The following is a 12,593-nucleotide window of genomic DNA, read 5'->3' as shown; positions in this document are numbered from 1 at the left end:
TCTTTCCGATTTTTTGATGTAGGCACTTAGAGCTATAAACTTCCCTCCTAGGGCCGCTTTCAGCGTGTCCCAGAGGTTTTGTCATGTTGTATTGTCCTTTTTATTTAATTCCAGGAATACTTTTATTTCTTTCTTAATTTCTCTTTAGATTCATTCATCATTGAAGAGTGTGTTGTTTAATCTCCATGTGTTCATGTGGTAATTTTGGCTTCTTCGGGTGTTGATTGTAAGCTTTATTGCATTGTGGTCTGATAGAATGCATGGAATTATTTCAATCATTTTGTATTTGTTGAGGTTTGTTTTGTGCCCCAGTATATGGTCAATTTTGGAGAAGGTTCCATGGGGGTGCTGAGTGGAAAGTATGTCCTTTGGGGCTTGGATGGAATATGTTGTAGATATCTGTTACATCCATTTAATATATGGTATTGTTGAATTCAGATGTCTCTCTTTTCACTCTCTGCCCTGTTGACCTATCTAATGGAGACAGTGGGGTATTGAAGTCCCCTACTATTAATAGTTTGGATTAATCTAGGATTTTGGGATTAATCTAGGATTAATCTGTGGATTTCTTTTGTAATTTCTGGTTCTTGTGTGAGACTCAAGCCTTCAAGTTTAGGTCTTCTTTTTTTGAGAATGAAGTGGCCCTCTTTATCTCTTCTGATTATTTTTATTTTAAAGTCTATTTTGTCAGATATTAGAATTTCAATGCCTGCTTATTCTTAGTAGCATTTGCTTGGTATATTTTGTTCCATCCTTTCACCTTAGGATAGTGCCTGTCCTTGAAAGTGAGATGAGTTTCTTGCAGACAATTCATTTAGTCTGTGTCTTTAGAGTAGGGAGTTCTTTCCATTAATATTTAAAGTTATTAATGAAAGATGTGTATTGAATCCTGTCATTTTTATTTCTCTTTACATTCTTGATACAGCTGTACTTCTCCACAGTTATATTTTATTGAATTTCTTTCCACAACCCCTTGGGTATAGCCATTCCTTTCTTCAGCTCTTTGTATTGCTTACAGAACTCTTTTAAGGGCAGGTATTGTGTACATGAATTCCTTCAGCCTATTTATATCATGGAAGATTTTTCTTTTTCCTTCAACTATAATAGACATTTTGGCTGGGTATAGTAATCTGGGTTGGCACCTGTGGTCATTTGGAACTGGGAATACTTTGGTTCAGGCTCTTCTGGCTTTCATAGTTTGCACTGAAAAGTCAGCTCTAATCCTAATAGGTTTTCCTTTATGTGTGACTTGTTTCTCTTTTGCAGCTTTCAGTTTTGTCTTGTCTCTAGTATTTTTACTATGATGTGCCGTGGAGAGTTTCTTTTCTGGTCCTGTCTGTTTGGTGTTTTATATGCTTCTTGTATTTGTATGGACGTCTTTCTTTAATTTTGGGAAATTTTCTCCAACGATTTTGTTGAGGATCTCGTCCATGGCATTGTCTTAGGATTCTTCTCCTTCCTGTATGCCTATGATTCATAAATTAAGTCTTTTTATGGTGTCACACAATTCCTGCATATTGCATTTTTGTGCTTTCTTAAATTTTTCATAATCTTTGCTTGAGTGGTCTAGTTTGTCCACTTTATCTTGCAGTCTTGATATTCTGTTTGCCATTTCATTATTCCTCTTGGTGAGGCTTTCTCCTGTCATTTCTAATTGGCTGAGTGTTTCACTTCCTTCTTCATTTCAGCCTGAGTATTCTTCAGTATTTCTAGTTCTTTTCTGAATTCATTCAGAAGTTTATACTATCTTCCTTCAGTTCTTTGATTTCTTTTTTTGTGTGTTTTTAAATTCACTGAATTCTTTTATCATGTTTATAATTGTTCTTTTGAGTTCCATGTCCTGCATTATCTCTAGGGGGTTCTCATTGTACTCCTCTGAAGAACTATTGGTATTTGTTGGGATATATTATTTTGGTTTTTCATGTTACCATTTTTTCTCTGTGGTTTTGACATGTGAATTTCTTTTGTAGTTTCTGATTGTTGTGTTAGACTCAAGCTTTCAAGTTTTGGTCTCCTTCTTTTTTGTGGACTTTATGTGTCTTTGTGGTTTACTTTTTGGGCATTAAAAGATTGTTTGGCTAAGCTTCCGGTTCTCTCTTTTGATTTTATATTCGAGTGGCCAGATTGCTTTTGTCTTGAGGAGTTCCTACAGAGGCCCAAGTCAGATGAGGATCAGATGCTCTCAGGGTTTCTCCTGCGGTCTTGATCCCTCCAGGAAAGACTTTGGCCTCAGGATTTTGGGGTTTGGAGTGGCTGGGAAGCAGGGCCTAGGAAAGATGCTGGTCTAGGTCTGCTGGTGGCTGTGCCACCCAGAGATGCAGCGGAGGTGGGGGCAGAAGAAGCCCTAGTGGCTCCTGGGTACTGCATTGAGGAGCTGGGTTGGTAAGGAAGCAGAAAGATCAGTCCCAGCATCCAGGAAAGTGGCTGGTAGGTTGTACAGTCCAGGGAAGCAGAGGGAGGTGGGGGCGGGGCCGGGCTCAGGGGACTCCTGGGGACCCGAGAAGGATCTGGGTTTGTATGGATGCAAAGGATCAGGAAGCACTGGTGGTTCCCCAGGTGTCTGGGGTGCCAAATTAAGGAATGGGACAGGGCCCAGGTTAGGAGGAGAGACTGGTGGGAGAGATGGGAGGGTGAGTGAGGGTGGGGGAGTCAAGGTGCAAAGGGTGAAATCGACTTATGGAGGAGAGAGGCCTGTGGGTCTTGCAAGCCCAGGGAAGCAGAAGGAGGTGGGGACCAGGCCAGGCCCACAAGGCTCCTGGGGACTGGAGAAGGAACTGGGTTGATCTGGATGCAAAGGATCAGGAAGCAGTGGTGGTTCCCCCAGTGTCTGGGGGACCAAGACAAGGAATGGGACAGGACTCAGGCTAGGTAGAGAGGGGTGGGGAATGAGACTGGGGGAGTCAAGGCGCAGAGGGCACAATCGACTTACCCTGAAGTCCTGCTGGTTATGCGAGCCCAGGCAAGCAGAGCTTATTTATTATTTTTATTTTATATGTATGCGTGTATTGCCTACATGTAGGTCAGTGCACCCATGTCATGAAATGCCCGTGGAGGTCAGAAGAGGCTATCGGATCCCCTGTGACTGGAGTTACAGACAGTTTTTAGCTGCCATGTGGGTGCTGGGATTCAAACCTGGGTCTTCTGCAAGAAAAACCAGTGTTCTTAACCACTGAGCCATATCTCCAGCCCCTCAATGAGATTATTTTAAAACTAGAGTGTCTGTCTCCTTAATGTCCTCTCTACCTAAGCCAAAGAAAGAAAAGTTTCTACAAATGAGTATTTAGCTCAGTCCCTAGCTGCTGAGATGTAATGGTCAAGAAATGACCATTATATTTGCCATTATGAATATGACCCTGTATCCTACATTTATAGTCATGGAGACTGCTTGATCTGATTAAGTAGTAAGTGGGAGGTACAGAAAAGGAGAGATACTTATTCCTTCATGAAATTCATTTGTGAAAATAAAGAGAACGGTATCAAGAGAGTACTCAACTTGGAAGAAAATTATTGTGTGAAATAGACTAAATCATTAGCAACAGAAAGGATAAGAGACTTGACAATAGAAACAAGGGCATAGAAGAAGAAATATCTTTCCATTGTAAGAGGGGGGAAATAGGGAATGTTGGAGATTTTATAGAAGCAATAAGTGTGTTAATCATTCCCTGTGGAGTATGAGAGAGCCTGAAGAAAGGGCAGCTAATAGTATTACCAGGCCTTGGGCCTAAACTAAAGATGCTGACAGGAATTTCATCCACTATCAGTAGAGTTTGTATTTAATATTTTTCACTTAAACACTCAAGAGCCCAGGTACATTCAAAAAAGAAGAATAGGGCAGGGTGTTGATGATATTGACAGCCAGGTGGTTGAAGCAATGTAAAATGGTAAAATCAGAGTAAGGAAGGCAGTGTGAGTAGACGAAGAAAATCTATGAAATAGTCTCCAAACGTATAAAACATATAAAGTTTATATAAATTCTCTATCATTTTATACAATGTGTGTTTTTTAAAAAAATTTTATTTATTATTTTTATTTTATTTGTATGCATGTATTACTTGCATGTAGGTAAGTGCACCCCTGTAATGCAGTGCCCGCGGAGGGCAGAAGAGGCTGTTGGATCCCTTGGAACTGGAGTTACAGACAGTTGTTAGCTGCCATGTGGGTACTGAGATTTGAACCCAGGTCTTCTGCAAAAACAGCCACTGTTCTGACCTGCTGAGCCATCTCTCCAGCCCCCTACAATGTGTATTTTATGTAGTGTTTGCAAAACCAAAAATTATAAAAATACAGAAATTAAGAAAAATATGAATAAAAATAAATGTTTTAGCAGCTCTCTGTGGTGGCACACACCTTAAATCCCACCGTGTTCGAGGGAGAGACAAGCAGATCTCTGTGAGACTGAGATGAGCCTGGTCTTCTGATGCTACAGGAGACCCTGTCTCAAAACTCCAAAGCAAACAAAAACAATAAATAAAAGTTTTAAATATTTATTGATGTGCTTTATGAATTATCTTACATGCCCTACTTTAGAGATAACTTCCTTAGGAACCTATATGTTGCATCCTAATTAAAATGAAAATATTGGCTAATTAGGTCGTGATCAGTGCATACGATGTCTACTTCATTATTTTAAAGTAATAACAGTGATGGTAGACGCATGAAAATTATTGATAGAGTTGGAGCCAATAGGCTCTGAGGAAATCAGGAATAGAAAATAGGTGCAGGTTATTCATGTAGGTTATTGAAATCCTGTGTTTGACTGAGAGGGAAAGACTATGAGAAAGGTGCCAGAATCTTGAAAGGTTAAAAGATGAAAAGTATTTTTTGAAGAAATGACCTATGGATGATAGTAAGGAAGATAGGTAGAGATAGGAGCTTCAAAAAACGTGGTCTCTAACTCCATAGGAGACTTTTATGCAGACCAGTTGGAGGAGGTATATTGCATAGTGAAAGGTATTTCTAAATGGGATGGATGTTTCTTCTGATTGAATTTAGGTGATTCATTTGAATAAAAAAGTCCCTTCTCAGGTGGTAACTCTAGTAAAGGAGAAAATCATGCAATCTCTAGTTAATTGTTACAATGAAATCAATGCTTAATTTTAAACACAATAAGGGATGGAAATAAAGCAAGAAAAATTAGAGAAAGTAATATTGGAACATTTGTCAAAAGAAATTAGGATCTCTGTTACAGAAGAATATTTTTCAATTTATTAATGAATCCATATGATACTGAAAATTAGATCATTTAATATGGTTTGATAATTTAATAGATCATATAATATAGTTTGATACTTAATTTAGAATATAAAGTCAGTACTGTCTTGAACAGACTGGTATATAATTTTATAAATGTGGTACTCCTACAATGGCAGGTCTGCCTAGATCAAGATTCTAGACTTCAGTTTGTAGTCACGAGGATTTATAAACTATGGAAATGGGAGAAATGAGAGATATTGTCAAGAGACAAAGGGGAAACAAACTAGGGAGAACTGTGTATGAATTTGAAAGTTTTACTAGAAACCAAATGGAGAGTGCTTAACTGCCATAAATTGACCTGATCGAAGGCATTTGGTATGTGTTGGGTGCTCTGAACTAGAAAAGACTCTTTTGGATGGCGACTAATGTCAATGTGTCCTTGCAGCACTGTATCTAACCTGTCAGTAATTTTCGATATTCACAAACTCCAGTTTTCTAGCTTATCCTCTTAGTCAATGTATCATTCAGCAGAGAAGAGATAGAAATTTGTTTACAATTTCCAGTCATTTGTCCAGCTGATTATCTGTTAATCACTGTTTAGTGCTGGTTATGCAGTGGTGAAGTTCATTCCCTCAAGTAGTTTACAGCTGAGTAGGCCAGAAAAATACTAACAATTGGAATTTAGTGATAAATCCACTAAAACACAGTAAGACACCCAACCCCATTCCTTATCAGAGAATATAACACTTCAAGTGACTCTTAGGACTTTTTGAAAAAGTAGGTAATTGCCTAATTGTCAGGTAATTGTCAAAGTGAACTTTGAGTCAGAGAGTACAAGGAAGAGCATCCCTACCTGGATAAAATGTGCTTCATCTCATCTTCATCATATTTTCACAATATTAATTCTTCCAATCCACGAGCATGGGAGGTCCTTCCATCTTCTGATGTCTTCCTCAATGTCTTTCTTTAAAGATTTAAAATTTTCATTGTAGAGATCTCTGATGTCTTTGGTCGGGTTTATTCCAAGATTTTTTTTTTTTTTAGGCTTTTTATTGTGAACGGGAGTGTTTCCATGTGCTCTTTCTCTGATTGCTTGTTATTGGTATATAGAAAGGCTACAGATTTTGTAGGTTAATTTTGTAACCTGCCACTTCACTGAAAGTATTAATAATTTCTAGGACTTTAATTATTACTCCTTTAATTTCCTGCTCTTGTCTTATTTTTCTTGCAAGAGTTTCAAGCACTATGTTAAAGAGAAGTGGAGATAGTGGACAGCCTTGTCTGGCTCTTGCTTTCAGTGGGAATGCTTCCAGTTTTTTCTCCATTTAGAATGATGTTGGCTGTGGGTTTATTATATATGGCTTTAATTATGTTGAGATATGTTGCCTCCAGTCCAGTTCCCTCTAGGACTTTGAACATAAATGCATGTTGAATTTTGTCAAAAGCCTTCTCTGCATCTATTGAGGTGACCATGTGGTTCTTGTCTTTGAGCCCATTTATATGATTTATGACATTTATTGACTTATGTACATTGAACCCTCCCTGCATCTCTGGGATAAGGCCGACTTGATCACTGTGGATGATCTTTTCGATGTGTGTCTGTATGTGGTTTGCAAGTATCTTGTTGAGAATTTTTGCATCTATGTTCACTAAGGATATGGGTCTATAGATTTCTTTTTTGGATGTATCTTTACCTGGCTTTGGTATTAGAGTGATGCTGACTTCATAGAAGGAATTTGGAAGTTCTCCCTTCATTTCTATCTTTTTGAATAAATTAAGTAGTATTGGATGTAGATCTTCTTTAAATGTCTGTTAGAATCCTGCTGTAATTCCATGTAGTTATGGGCTTTTTTTAGTCGTGAGTTTTTTTTATTACTGTTTCAATTTCTTTTTGTGTAATGGGTCTGTTTAAGCTGTTAGACTCTTCTTAGTTTAGTTTTGGTGGTTCCCATGCCTTTAGATACCTGTCCATTTCTTTTAGGTTTTCAAATTTAGTAGCATATAGGTTTTTAAAGTATTCCCTCACAGTGTTCTGGATCTTTTGTTTTTTTTTTGTCTCTTGTGATGTTTCCCCTTTCAAATCTCTGATTTTGTTGATTTGGAGGTGCTCTCTCTTTCTTTTGGTTAACTGGGCTAGCCGTCTGTCAATCTCATTTATCTTTTCAAAGAACCACCTCTTGGATTCATTTCTTCTTTATACTGTTTTCTTTGTTTCGATTTCATTAAATTCTGCTCTGATATTTTTCTTCTTGTCTGCTGGGTTTTGGTTTCATTTGTTGTTGCTTTTCAAGTGCCTTGAGTTGCAATGTTAAATCATTTATCTGTGTTCTTCACAATTTTTTAATGTAGACGCTTAGTGCTATAACCTTCCCTCTAAGGACAGCTTTCAGCTTGTCCCAGAGGTTTTGCTGTGTTGTATTATCCTTTTCATTTAGTTCTAGGAATACTTTTATTTCTTTCTTACTTTCTCTTTTGCCCCAATCACCCTTTAGGAATGTGTTATGTAATCTCCATGTATTCGTATGTTTACTAAGGCTTCTTCTGGTGTTGATTTTAAGTTTTATAGTATTGTGGTCTGATAGAATGCATGGAATTATTTCAGTCTTTTTGTATTTGTTGAGGTTTGTTTTGTGCCCCAGTATATGGTCGATTTTGGAGAAGGTTCCATGGGGTGCTGAATAGAAAGTATATCCTTTGGTGCTTGGGTGGAATACTCGATAGATGTGTGCTAGGTCCATTTGATGTATGGTATTGTTTCATTCAGATGTCTCTCTGTTAACTCCCTGTCCTTTTGACCTATCTAATGGAGATAATGGGGTATTGAAGTCCCCTACTATTAATGAGTTGGGATTAATCTGGGTCTTGTCCTGTAGTACTGCCTTATGAAGTTGGTTGCACTAGAGTTTGGTGAATTCATGATTGTTATATCTTCTTGGTTTATTATTCCTTTCATCAAAATGAAGTGGCCCTCTTTATCTCTTCTGATTAGTTTTAAAGTCTATATTGTCAGATTAGAATTGCAATGGCTCTTTTTCTTAGTACCATTCCCTTGGTATATTTTTTTCCATCCTTTCATCTTAAGGTAGCACCTGCCCTTGAAAATGAGATGAGTTTCTTGCAGAGAACAAAATGATGGGTTTTGTTTCTTAATCCATTCACCTAGTCCGTGTCTTTTGAATTGGGAGTTCAGTCTGTTGATATTTAAAGTTATTAATGAAAGATGTGTATTGAATCCTGTCATTTTAATTTCTGTTCATATTCTTGATATAGCTGTGCTTTCCCACAGTTATACCTTCAATGGATTTCTTTCCACAACCCCTTGGGTGTAGTCGTTCCTTTCTTTAGCACTTCATATTGCTTCCAGAACTCTCTGAAAGGCTAGTTTTGTGGACATGAATTCCTTCAGCCTATTTATGTCATGGAAGATTTTTCTTTCCCCTTTGACTTTAATAGACATTTTGCCTGGGTATAGTAATCTGGGTTGGCATCTGTGGTGATTTAAAATTGGGAATACTTTGGTACAGGCTCTTCTGCCTTTCATAGTTTACACTGGAAAGTCAGCTGTAATCCTTATGCTTTGTCCTTTATATGTGACTTATAGTTTTACTTTTGCTGCTTTCAGTATTCTCTCTTTGTTCTGTACGTTTAGTGTTTTTACTATGATGTGCTGTGTACAGTTTCTTTTCTCGTCCTGTCTCTTTGGTGTTCTATATGCTTTTTGTATTTGTATGGGCATGTCTTTCTTTAATTTTGGGAAATTTTCTTCTACAGTTTTGTTGAAGATCTGGTCCATACCATTATCTTGAGATTCTTCTCCTTTCTGTATGCCTATGATTCATAAGTTTGGTCTTTTTATGGTGTCACACAATTCCTACATATTCCATTCTTGTGCTTTCTTAAATTTTTCATAATCTTCCATTGAGGGTTCTAATTCATCCAGTTTATCTTCCAATCTTGATAATGTTTTCCATTTCATTCATCCTATTGGTGAGGCTTTCTCCTGTCGTTTCTAATTGTCTTACTGAGTGTTTCACTTCCTTCTTCATTTCAACCTGCATAATCTTCAATATCTCTCTTTTCTGAATTCATTCAGAAGTTTATCCTTATATTCCTTCAGTTCTTTGATTTACTTCTTGGGCATGAAAAGCTGGTTCGTCTAAGCTTCCCAGTTCTCTCTTTTGATTTTATATTGGAATAGCCAGATTGCTTTTGTCTTCAGGAGTTCCCACAGAGGCCCAATTCAGATGAGGATCAGATGCTCTCAGGCTTTCTCCTGAGGTCTGGATCCCTCCAGGAAAGATGTTGTCCTCAGAAATTTGGTGGCTGGACTGGCCTGGGAGCTTCGCCCTGGAAAATGCTGATCTCGGGCAGCTGGTGGCCATGCCACCCAGGGAAGCACAGGGAGGCGAGGGTGGGACCAGGCCCAGAGGGCTCCTGGGGATGCGAGAAGGAACTGGGTTGGTCTGGATGCAAAGGATCAGGAAGCAGTGTTGGTCCCAGGCTGAGAGGTCAGCCCCTGTGTCTGTGTTGCCAAGACAAGAATTGGGCCAGTACCCAGGCTAGGAGGAGAGATGGGGTCGGGGAGGTGGGAGAGTGAATGAGGCTTGGGGAGTCAAGTCTTGGTGGGCACCGCAGGACTTACCCAGGAAAGAGTAAAAATATTTTCTCTTAGTGAAAATATAAACTAAATTTAAAAGCACCACTTAGTATATTTCCGGTCATTTTTCTCTTGTTACGTCTGATTGTCTTGCCCATGAAATTCATTTTAGATGGGTTCATTTAAGGTACATATGTTCCTTTGTTTATGCAAACAAATATGCTGAACATATTCTGTGTACATACAAGCATGCATACTTAACCATAAAAAACATTATTTATTATCTTAATTTATCCATAGACTCTTCTGATTTCAAAGAGTACAGAAATTCTGAATTAAATTTAAAAGAAAAGCTTGGAAGTTATATATATTTTTTATTTTTATTTTTTTTTTGAGACAGGATCTCCCTGTTAGCCCCAGCTTGCCTGGATTCACTATGTAGATCAGGCTGGCCTCACACTCAGAGATCCTAGTGCGGGGTTTAAAGGCGTGCACTATCATGCCCTGCTTTTACAAGTTATATATTTATTCTTAATGTCAAGTTTATATTTTGATTTTATCTTTTTTCTCCTACATCAGAAATGATAACGTCCACTAATTTTGTCAAATGCTTTATATTTTTTCCTCAACGAACATTCATATAAATTGAGAGTAGTCTCTATTTAACAGGAGCAAACTAAGGCCAGAAGAAATGAAATAGCTTGCCTGGTAAGCAGCTGTAACATAGTACTGACAATAAAATCCTATGACAGATATGCTGAAGCCCAAGAACACATTACTCAGCGTCAGTATGCTGTCAGTATTAAGAACATATCCATAATATTTCTCAGTTATTTTGATTTTATTTAGCAGTTACTAGTGGGCTGTATCTGATTGCTTGCTTTGCGGCATGCATGTGTATTGCTGGGTTGTTGTCTAGTACGTTTGGAGGACTATACAAAACTTACAAAAGCAGAGCACTGTTATTGCTGGCAGCTCACATTCTGTTCACTGGCAGATTGAATTTTTTGTAGTTTTTGAGCTCTTTATTATGACCAAAAATTTATACAAAAGAAACTATGAAAAGCGTAATTTATTATGTTGTACAAGACAAGAACATTTCAACTTTCCAAGTAATGATAAATGAAAAATGTAAAGATAAAATAATTTGCTTATAAGAAAATATAGTTCTGTAAGAAATTGAAGTATTGAATTAGAATAAATTTCTCAGATATCCATGTAAACAACACAAAGAAAATAAAGAATACATTATCCATTTTTATTGTGTGTTTTTGAATGTACCAAAGCCAAATACAATTCCAACTGTCTTGCTAAATATTATGTAATCTTTGTATTTTGCTTTCCAGCAGTGACATTTTTTCTTCTTCTGCATGCCATATTCCTCTAGAGTAAGGTTGTGTTTCTTACACAGAGGAAACACCATGATTGAAAGCAGTGAAGTTTTGAAATAGTGACTAATTGGTAAATGTTTCAAGAGCCATACAAAAGCTAAGATAGAAGTGGTGCAGGAATGTTTCTGGAAGCCAACTACTGATAAGAAATGGAATGGAATTGTTTCAAGAAGACATAAAACATACTGCTGACTGCTGTTCTGACATAGGCTGCGTGCTAAGTTGACAAGCTAGTATATGGAACCATAGTTTTGGCATTTCAAACTCAGAAATCAGTGAGGTGATCTTTGTTTGTTATGGACCAAAGATATTTTCCACCACATCAAAGATTCCTTGACATAAACTGAAACAAAATGAGCATACGTTTTATTAAAACTTTCATTGTATTTAGTCACAAACATTCTGAGTTTGATTTTAAAGTAAATTAAGGAATCTCTTATAGAGTTAGGTGATAAGTGGAAAACATGTCATTCATATTATTAAAACTCATTTTCTGATGCCAGTGAGGTAACTCAAATATGTAAAAACACTTGCCATACACATCTGACAATCTGTGTTTGATCCCTGGGACTCAAGGAGAGAACTGACTTCTGAAAATTGTCCTCTGACTTGTGTATGTTTGCCCACACTCACAAGTTATGCTTCCTTCTGTCATGGTGATTTGTTATCAGCCTCTTCCTTACTGAACTGAAAGATTGTTGTAAATCTATTTTCATCTTTTTTTTTTAGTGATAAATCTTGTACTAGATATGTACTAGATACTCTGATCTTTGCTAAATGAATATACACACATGAAAAATGAAAATGAATAGAATCGTATTTTATAAAGCACACATTGATAGAAGATTGAATTCAGGAATAAAAAATCATGAGTTCATTACTCATGAAACTTAAACATTGTGTCTGTGTTATACTCTATATTACTTTTGTTCCTTTGCATCTTTAACCTCTAGCACTAAAACCAGTAGTTGCTATTAAAACTAATTTTTTTTTTTTTTTTTTACTTTGTCAATAATGTGCTAACAAACCCATTGTTTCAATATGCACTGGGGAAAGGTTGGGGACACTGACAGTGGGCGTTAATGGGGATGACCAAGTATATGGGCTCCAGTGGGGGAGGGTGCAAGTGGGAATGGGGGTATAAAGATGATTAAGATTGTTTGAGTTGTTCTTTATGAAATACACAAAAAATTCAATTAAAAAATATGCTGTGGAGAGAGGAAACTAACAAAACTCTGAATACCTTTTTGTTATATTATCATGTGGCCATTTCTCTTGCCAAGGAATGTGGCCCTAGTTGTATAGTAAATGCTACTAGCTAAATCAGATTTGTCTTTGTGGAAAACTTTTTGGTGAATATTTTGGAAGATATTTGTGTTTCAAATTGTGAGCTTTCTTATTTAAATCTAAAG

At 37.2% G+C, this 12,593-nt stretch overlaps 1 protein-coding gene and 1 pseudogene across 3 annotated transcripts in view; both read left to right on the top strand.

The window, feature by feature from the left end:
• The window catches only part of Mbd5 (methyl-CpG binding domain protein 5), a 505,686-nt gene that overhangs the window by 66,783 nt on the left and 426,310 nt on the right, over positions 1-12,593 (top strand). The gene's annotated exons all lie outside the window — the stretch shown is intronic.
• LOC103727353 overlaps positions 12,264-12,593 on the top strand; it is a 2,010-nt pseudogene continuing 1,680 nt past the window's right edge.

This window comes from Nannospalax galili, unplaced genomic scaffold, assembly GCF_000622305.1.
Source record: "Nannospalax galili isolate Female #2095 unplaced genomic scaffold, S.galili_v1.0 scaffold87, whole genome shotgun sequence".
Classification (NCBI taxonomy): Eukaryota; Metazoa; Chordata; class Mammalia; order Rodentia; family Spalacidae; genus Nannospalax; species Nannospalax galili.
This window is presented reverse-complemented; position numbering and strand designations above follow the sequence as displayed.